The sequence below is a fragment of the Ischnura elegans genome, chromosome 9 (assembly GCF_921293095.1).
Source record: "Ischnura elegans chromosome 9, ioIscEleg1.1, whole genome shotgun sequence".
In the NCBI taxonomy this organism is placed as follows: domain Eukaryota; kingdom Metazoa; phylum Arthropoda; class Insecta; order Odonata; family Coenagrionidae; genus Ischnura; species Ischnura elegans.
The window spans coordinates 61,945,668-61,956,038 of record NC_060254.1 but is presented as its reverse complement, the minus strand read 5'-3'; positions in this window follow the sequence as shown (position 1 = coordinate 61,956,038).

Sequence of the window (10,371 nt, the reverse complement as noted above, 5' to 3'; positions counted from 1 at the left end):
AGTGGGTACTTTTGGCGTATGATATTCCTCAGCCCTTTGTCGTCTCCTAATTTTGGTACACTTTATTTCTTCCCCTATTCGTCCATTTGATCTTCAGCATCCGCCACCTGCGCTAGGTCTCGAAGGCTGCTATTCTTTAACTCGCTTTTGCTCGATTGACTCGATTTTATAATTGCACTTATCCTCCATATTCTATTATTCACTGCCTTTGATGCACCAGCTCACGGATAAGATAGCAAATTAAAAAGGATAGTTACAGAAAAAGAACATAAAGAAAAATAAAACCTTATCGCCATCACAAAGAATGAAAATGAAATCATTTTTACGTATTTATCTTTTTAAAGGAAGGTTTGTTTACCTTTTATGTCTAATCTTTTCGTTTGAATACGCTATGATGTGATCAAATTTGTTTTCAATTGGAAAGAAGCTATTAAAAGAATGACTTAAAAATTACTAAGTAAATATCTTACCTTATCTTTATCATCCTTTCGTTTTAATTGTTTTATCTCCTTTTCCAATGTAGATTCTCTAGTATGCATAAACAAATATGTTGCTATGATTGTTTGTTTGTATGATTACTGCGTAAGTGGGCTTTATGGTATATAGAAGATATAGATGATCACATTTTACAGCAGCGTTACTTTTTTTATCTCGATTATTAATTCATTAAGACATACATTAGTATTAATTTCGTATTTAGTTTATCTTTGACAGAAATTTTACAGTAAGGGCTACATTTTATGGAATTCACCTTATGTTTTTCCTTCCATAATGTATAATATGTCATGGATCGATGGAATTAATGTAATCCAATTGTTACTTGTCGAGAAATCTGCGTGATTTCCAATTACTCCTCGCTCGCGTTTCATGGTCATTCAATTTGGATACGCATTCATGTATCCCGAATGAATACATATCCGTCAATATGTAAATTCGATTTTGGGGGCTTTTTGTATGGCGAAGTTAGTAGATGGGCCTATGTAGCTGACCGTCGCGTATACAATATTTTAAGAGGAAAGAGGATTTTTTTCTTAAATATTTGGGCAAAGATTATAACATAATCGTGTTAATGAGATTTTATCATATTTTTCTATATCAGTCACATCTGGCACACGCATACTGAGAGCGTTATGGGAGTTTCCGTTTTCCCTTCAATTTGTAATGAAGACCGCATTCATTAGGCGAGCGAATTTTTTAGGTGTATGAGGGTGTTTATCCACCTTCCGTAAAACACGTAAAAAAAACTCTCCGCATTTATTTTATGCTGTGCCCAGACTCCATTTGGCATATTAAAACTCTTCCAAACGCGGATGTTACCACTCGTCCACTTCTACCAATTTCTCTGATGATACCTTTTCTTCGCGTCGTATTACATGACCGCTTTTGCAAATCCTTTTCCATTTCATTTTGATGACCTTTCTCTTCTTCTTGCTGTCCAGTTTACACCCGGTCGATGTGTGACTTTGATCATGATACCCATTTAGATGAGAATCTGATTGCTTTTACTTGTGTGAACAAGACCGTGCATTGATCACGCCTATCATATTTTTAATCGTTATTCCGGTTAATGGAAACAGTTGAACCGAGTAAAAGTTAAAAAATTGATGAACAAGAATGGATGATGGAATAGTTTCAACTTCAGTGAGGGATATCTAAATCAGTGTCGGAGGAGAATGTTTAAATGTGATTTAGCACTACGATTTCCCCGTCGTCGATCCTGTATTACTCTCGGCCTCAAGGGCCGGCATTAATGTCTATTCATGTGCGATGGCCATCCGCGCGTTTATATTTATATATATATTCTCGCATCCTTTTGAATCCGGTGATCGCCGGAGGGCGTGCGGATTGAAGAGCCCCGTTTGGGCGCGGTGCGATCCTCTCGTGTCATCTGTTTCATGCCGCGCCATACATACACCTCGCGGAGCGTGCAAGTCCGGCGTGTGCTCCCCATGATTTGATTCATTGCGTTGGAAAATGGAGTGTGCGCCGAGTTTTGAAGGGAAAGGGAGGTGGGGCCAAGGGGTCGCCAGGGGTGGTTGTGTCCGTTTATCCGGCCGCTTTCAATCCTGGGTGAGTGTCCTCCTAGCCGTGTTGGCCGACACGCCCCTGTTTTTCGTATTCACCGGCGCCCCCGGTCCCCAGGGTTCTCTTCACCCCCCAGTGGTAATCCCCTGTGCTTTCTCTCAGTCCTTTAGTTTCTCTTCTCGCCTTTCGCACTGACGGCGAAAAGGGGTAATGGAATATCCTCGGATTAGAAGTCATGACTTTTATGGGGATGGGTTGTGGAGGTAGGGGGTGTGGTAGAGACAATGATGGCGAAAACGTACCCCGCATGGTAAGCGTTAATTCTGTGTTACGTGGGCAAATTTCTCCATATTAGAATTATTTCCGTAAATATCTCTTGTGCCTTATTCCGTTGAATTGCATGATGATTTTAATTTTTCTTCTACTTCGGCACATTCAAATGTGTATGCCGATTAGTGTGGGATTACAAGAGAGAGCGTTTCCGTGGAAAAGGTCCAATTTCTTGGACTCAGCTTAATCGAAAGCTTATCGACACTGTTTTCAGAAAGTGTTTTGAATTTTGCTATAGATATTTTTATTTTATTTTTGTATGCTCAAAGGCAAAACTCATCTTAAAATGAAAATAAAAATCAGTCGCATGTTATACCTTATCAAAATGGGCTTGTCTCAATTACCTATTTTCTAATATTCGGTATTTTAAGAAATTATTTTGACCCATTGATGTGGGAAGGACTTTTAAGTCGTTTGTAAATAAATTTGATTTTTCCTCGGAGGAAAGTTTAAACACTTATTTTTAATTGTTAGGTACACCATGAGAATGTCTCACATGTTAATTTGTAATGTATTCCCATGTGGGGGTGAATACTCATGTAATATATAGAATTAATTGATAGTTTCGCAGATGTATTACGAATTCTCTACTTTTATTTCTAAAAAAGAATTCTCGAGTTTATCGTTGTGTAGATACTTAAGTGTGTGTTACTAGAAGCAAAGAATTTTCTGCGGCGATTAGAAAAATAAAGCATGTAGTCTTACATTTCCGTTCGAAATAATTCTCTCTTAATTTCCTTGTTTGGATTTCTTGCCCTAAATCGCATTGACTCAAGGTATTTCTTTTATTTTTTCGTCTACTTTGGCATATTCAGCGGTATTGGCTGATTACTTTAGGAAGACTATGGAGGAGCGTTTTCGTGGAAAATATCCTAAACACCTGTTTTATTAGTGTACAAGTGCATCAAAGTACGTTAAAAATTGGTCGTAACTGTACTAGTACTAGTACTTGAATAGTTATAGGAGGCAAGACTTGGCTATTAATGTTTGGAAATGGACCCACACGCTAGGCTGGTTATTCATTCTCATGGTCGTAGGGGAAGTTCGTGAAATCATAATGGTGAATCGCTGAAGTGCATGACCTAAATATTTGGCTCCAAAATCTTTCTTGATTTCAAAAAATAGTTTTATTTGGAGTGTATGGAGTATGAATTTTATGTTGAAATGTAAAGGAATTTGTCACTATTGTCGGCGGAAAAGTGGGAATTGATGTAGTAATATAAATTCAATACTTAATGTATAATGTGACATCTTATTCAATGCAAATTTAGTGTGATGAATACTGAGACCCTTGGTTGCGGCGCTGGAAAAAAAAATTGGACCCACGCGACGCATTGCGTTGGAGTTCTTTTCTCGTGTTTTAGTGGGATCGAAATAATGATCCATGTGGACTACTCCTTCATCTATTTGACGAAAAAAATGCCCATCTAAAATTAACTCAATGTCTATCCAACCCTGTTTTAGGGGATGATGATTATTTCCTGTCGACAAGTTCGGTTTTCATTGATATTTTAATCATGGAAATCACCGTATCACGCTAAAACTTTTTTTTTCATTGTAACGTCAGCGTAACATTTTATCTAAACTAAAGGCTGAATCACTCGATCATTTTATTTCGTCGCGAAAAGTGATCACTCGAGCGATCGCTTTTCGCGGCCTGGAAAAGTGATCGCTCGAGTGATCATTTTTCTGAATCGCGCGGTCCCTCCCGCCATCGCCTTTCGCATCACTTTCGATAGCACAGCCCGTTCTCATAGGACCCGCATCACGAAAATATATAGTGTGTTTGTTTATCTATGTCGTTCTCACAATTTTCAAACATTAGGCTGCAATCGCTCCATACGGGCATGCGTTCTGAATGGCTGGTATGGGGTTTTAGTGACGATTTCAGCGACGGAAAAAGCGACCAGACGAGTCATGAAAAAAGTGATGGGAATCCTCATCATTAGAGTGATCGCGAAAAACAATTGCCGGCGACGATCATTTGCGAGTGACCACTCTTGTGATCGCTGTAGTGATCACTCGGAAATGACAGATAAAATGATCGTTTGATTCAGACTCAATACAAGGTGTCTGTACTCTGGGTACATCTATCCTCCCTGATATTCATTTATTTGCACCCTGGGTACAAGTTTCTTGGCATCCCTCATGTTTGAAATTTTACTCGTGGGAGTTCGAGTAGGCTCGTGCATGATGCCAGTGTGTCTTTAGTCCTCACCAAGCCGTTTCAACCCATCCTTCCGCTGTACTTCCTCCCGCGCTGGGCAGTTGAGGTCTTAAGAGGCTGGCTGTCCCCGATGGATTATAAGTTACGGCCCCGTGCCATGCCAGAAGCGATTTCCAGGGCTAACGGCCGGAAGAGGGAGTGGAGGGGGTGCTACCGGAAGGGATGATCCGCGATATTGGTGGTGATTCTGGCATTTTTGCCCTCCTCTTTCGCTTCCGTTTAACGGGAGCGAGCACGATTTCGGTATTTTTTTGCTGTAAATTCTGTCTCCTCTTCGACCGGGGGTTGGAGGGGAAAAAAACTTGATAGCTGGTATCGGGGTCGTGTGCTAAGCGGAGGCTTAGAGTTATTTTATGCCTCGTGGCTTACCGGACGGATTTTGTTTGCGCTTTTTACCCTTGTAGGGAGCATTCTTTTATCTTCCCGCGGTCATGTTTTACGGAGGCCTTTTTGTGTTTCTTTCTCCGTGAATCGTTATTTTTTTCTATTTTTGCATTGCTCACTTTAGTGTTGAAAACATTCACTGCATCGCTTATTTCATCTTTAAACTACGCTTAAAGTAACACTATCCTACATTGCTTTCTCCGTTTAATTCTGCTCCACATACTGTCTTCATTCAGTGGGCTGAAAAATATCGTAAAGAATACATAGGTTCCATTCTGGTGATTTTTTTCCAACCCATTTTGTGAGATTGATCTATGTTTTCCCGGAAACTTAAACGTAGAGTTTTTTTTAAATCCTAACGCATCCGTTTTCAGGAAGATTGATTCCATTTTCACGCTCTCGGATGTTGGTATCCGTGTCGATGTGCTCTAATTTAGTTCATTCGCAGTTCGTCAGTTTCGCGTCTATTTTCCGAAATTTTATTATGTTCCCAGTAAGGTGATCAACGTCGCTACGGCGACTCTCGTTTAATGCAATAAATGAACGCATCGAGTGTTATGTAATCCTTTATCCTCACCAAAACCTATCGCAGAAACATTCAATGCCTCTTTTCGTTGTCAACCGTCCTCTTTTTTTCCAACCTCCGGCCTCGTGCATGTGTCCTTTATTTATGAGTTCAGTTTCGCTGCAGTGGTTCAGGAATGAGCGATGCTCGTTTGCTTCGGGCTGTTTTTTCCTCGGGCATTAACGTACCCACGCAATGGTTCAATCTGATCCATCGCTTATATAATTCTGTCCCTCCTTTCATTTTCCGTATAAATGGATTCTGAACCAGGATAAAGCGATTATTTTCCATTGTTCTCGATTCAATGCCTTGGCAGTTGGTACGGATTGCTAAATCCCTTTATTTCACGTACGAGGTTGTTAAAAATCACTCCAAACACTATTAATTTTATTTTTATGCTCTCAAATGATGTAAATGTATGTACAATGCAATATAGCAAAGCTCTTGGACTATAGCACATATGTAGAGGATTAATTCAGTATTCAGGAATCCTAGCCAATGCTGCTTCTTCATTAAAAGTTTCATAATTTGATATATTATACCAATTTCTTATGTGTTTTCGATGGGTTTTTGCCTTATTTCAATTTGTGGTAACATTTTGGATAGAGATGAGTGAACTTTAATTGGTCCTTAATCATGTTTTGATGACTTTAATTTTTTTTTAATAGTTAGGTTTTATTGATCTGTATTGGATTTTAAAGATTTAAGTTATGATGATGTATTATTTGACCATGGTATCCATATGCCGATTAGGCAAGAAGCTTTATTTATCTTTAAACAAGATTGTTAATACACCAAAGGATGAAGTTCGCCATGAAAAAATATTTGACTTAGCCGGGATTCGAACCCGGATATCCCGATATGTTTAATAATGTTTTGATACTCCCATAATTTACTCTCAGTATGCGTGTATGATCCAAGTTATATTAGAGATCATTGCAACACGTTAGCTTGTCTTAATACGTATAATTCATGAATAATGATCATAATATAATGTAACATTAAAGACTATATTGGGAAAGTACCAAATATTTTTCGTTTCCACGTTACGTGGGATCATATGCTGTAATCCGTTTTCATGTATTGCAAGCATATAACAATAGCATGTATTTAAAAGGGTCCGTGCTAAATGAACCCATTTATTAACTTACGAATTTAATCTCAGTTTAGGCAAAACTAATAAAAATGAGTATCAGGTAGCAAAGTCCTCATATTAACACCTTCAACGGCCTATACCTACACTCGTATAATATTTTGTCTTTTTTACGATGTAACTGGAGTGAAAAAATGTAGCATTTATACCTTCATTTCTCTATTTAGTCACTCATTGTTTTAAATTATTCATATTACATTTTTAATTATAATTGATAAAAGTCCTTATCTCTTATCCGAGGTAATAATTCTGAGATTTGAGTAATTAGTGTATCCCGCGTATAAATTATTTCCCTAATCTTATTTTCCTAAGCTTTACCTACATTTTTTCGTCAAAAATTTGGTCTTCAGTACAATTTAAGTGAAAAAATGTAGCATTCATTTCACCTTCATTGCTCTATTTCGTTACTATTTGTTTAATAAGTTTCTTTTTCCGCATTTATTTATTGAATAAAGCCCTAATCTTTTATCCGAGGTAATAATTCTTAGATTTTAGTCATTGGTGTAACCCGTGTATATAATTTTTTCCCTAATCCTATTAGCCCAACCGATATAGCACCCTGTGGATATCCGCTTAATGCGCCTATTTATATTTTTGGTGGAGTGGTAGACTCTCGGGGGCAAATTAATTGCCTTTCTTTGGAGTAATGCTTGCGGGACCATGTCCTTAATCCTTCGCCTCAATCCGTCTTCAAAATTTTATTTTCTCAAGGCACTCTTCAGCATGCCCTATTACACGGGACCCTTCCCTCCTCTCAATGGTGTGTGTATTTTTATCAACTCGCCGCTTTTACATAGCTCTCTCTCGGCCCTCTCTCGCAGCATCTGTGCGCCGCTGTTTAATGCGGACAGCCGTTTGTCTTCTGTCCTGCCGCTGAGCTCTCTTAACCGTACCTCCCCTTCTCTCCATAACCCTCCATCTTCCTCCCTCCGCCCTCTTTATCTTGATCCCTCGCATATCCCCTTTTCCTCCCTTCACCAACTCTCCCACTCTTCTTTACATCCCTTTGGCCAAGGTCTACTTATTCGGAACCTTCCCCTTCCTGCGGTTTTTATCGTTCTGCCTCTCAACCGAAATTGAAAGCCGTTATCCGATTCGATCAGCTCGCTTTTGTCGGTCTAGATAATCAGCAGTTATTTATTCCCGAGAAAGGGAAGGTGTGTACACCTGTTTGTACGGTTTGAATGGGCTTAATCACCGTGTCGGGGCTCGTGCTGTGAATTAGTTTTGCATCCTACTAGCAGGCAGTTGCTCGGGAAGGCTAGTTACCTGGGAAGTTATAAACTTGGAACATGGAACTCGTGGTTACATTGCAAGGTTTGTATGTTTTCTCTATGAGCGTGTTAAGGGGTGAGTCTACCCGGCAGGATGTCCAACCACTGAAGTTGCATGACTTCGTTAGTATGAGATGCACGTATGTAATAATGTTGGTGCAAAATCCGTGTAGCCGTAAGAAAACGCATTGTGGACAGAAAAAGAGACATTCTTGAAAAATATATTTCATTTTATCATGTTCGTTACTTATTGATATGTCAACGTTTACATGTTCGAAGTCTTTTGTTAACCGTTCACGATTATTTGTTATAGTAACAATGAAGACAGAGCATGTGAGGGGCACATCAAAAATGATTGAAGAAATGCATGTAACAATATTTCTCTTTCCTTTGCTATCGTATGGAGTACATTTTTTCTATAGATTCTATTAGATGGTAATTTCTCCGGGAGTCATTATGAGCCTAAAGTTTGAAGTTGCAATAGCCTTCTCTCCAGTCCGTGGTGCTAACGGTTCTCATTGAATCTTTAAAGAAATGTTTTCTCCATCCCTCTTGCGATTAATGGTCTTATCCTGTCATTCTAACTCAAGTGCTACATTTTACTTCATGTTTAGAACTTCTCACCACTAGTACGACCCGTAAATATCTCCCCTCCTTTTCCCATTCATCCTTGGCTCTTCAACATTCTTTTGCCTACCTTTTCTCTCTGACCCCGCGACCTTCCAACATTTCAAAGAGGGAGGAAACCCATTTAGTAATGTGTTTTTCGTATTCCGACTCGAAGCTCGGATGCACGGGGTACTTCGCCTTTAATTGCCGTTTATTCCTCGTGGGAGCCTAGCCTAAGGACACCCCAAGTGATCAATCTTCCTCCCAATTTTTTCCCCTCTCGCCTCTTCTTACGTTGTTGTCATTTCGAATTCTCATTCTGTCCACTGATCCACCCCACGTTCAACCACTACTCACGGTAATTGATTGAAATGGATCGCGCGCTTCTTCTTTGGGGAGTTAGGAAGAAGCAAGGGCTTCAGTTCGAATTCCGTATCGTATACGTTTCGCGTATCATTTCCATGACATTCATTAGACAGCAACCATAATTTTTTCACCTGTTCAAACACTGTCCCCCTTCCCCTTTAAGCTAACTTCCGAGCTCATCCATCTTCTTTTGGCATTCCCATGCTGGATGTTTTTTCCTTATGAAGGTTCCTAGGGATTATATCACCTCGCAAAGATGAATGGTGTGCTTCAATTCATTATAATTTCCTACTGTTCTTCCCACTTGTACCTTATTCTTATGTCTCTATAATTGGTCATAATTTCGTAATGCCTTCTCTTTGTAATCTCTCTCTCCGTTCGCCTTCTTACTGCTCTTTCCATCTGATATCCCAGTTTCCCTCCCCTGTCCCTCTGGGTATTTGGTCTCCTCCGACGCCAAACTTTCCACCCCAAAAACGCCGTCTTGTTTTATTTATTAGCCCTGCTCTCTTCCACCCTTGGTGGTTGTGTATTCTTCCCTCCTTTCCTTCCTTGCGCATACCTTGTAGTCCGTCTCCTCCCATCACATCCACGCCGGGGATCCTTTCCGAATGTTCCTCCCTCCCTGCTTCACCTTTTCTTAGGCTAATGTCTTGGTTTCCTAACATTCTTTCCCTTCGGCCCTTTTCAACATCTCGCGAAAAAACACCGCTCCGGTTTCCGCAGTAATCCCCCCCGAGGCGGCTCTCCTTTCCATTCCAATCTTTGTTTCCTCATTCCTCAACATCTCTTCTCCCTTTTATTCTGTCATTCCCCTCTCCTCCATCTCCTCACGTTCTCTTTTCCTCTTTCTCTCTCTCTCTCTTCATCTCATGTTTGTCGAGCAGCGTTTCCTTCTAGTTACGTTTTTTGCTGTCGCTTTATTTCAGCAGCTCCCACGTCTTTAGGCTGACTGTTTTTGTCAAGTTTTTTTTAAAAACTTACGATTCACACTCGTTTTTTCATGTGAGCATCCAGTTCTCTCTCTCCAGCTTGTTTAAGTTGGATATATTCTCTTGATTTATTCGTGTACGTACTGCTGCATTTTTTCACTTCTCGGGGTGTTTTCGTATGTGTGACATTTTTTATATTTCTCATGGCGGTAAGTTTTTACACTGAAAGAATGTAACCCTCGGGACGGGCCTCTAGTCGAAATAGGCTGAATTTGCAAACCCGACGAGAGACACCCGTTACAAGAATAATTTAGATTTTCTGCGAGACCTTTGACGTAACTCGTCGATTTTCAAGTTTCATGCCATACTTGTAACTCCTACGGTAATAGAGCTCAGCATTTAATTAGTGTTTTTATGGTAACGCAACAGCCGTTGTTGTGAAGAGATAGTGAGTGAAAATACTACTGTGTAAGGGAATTTCCAGTGAAGTTCCACTATTACAGTAT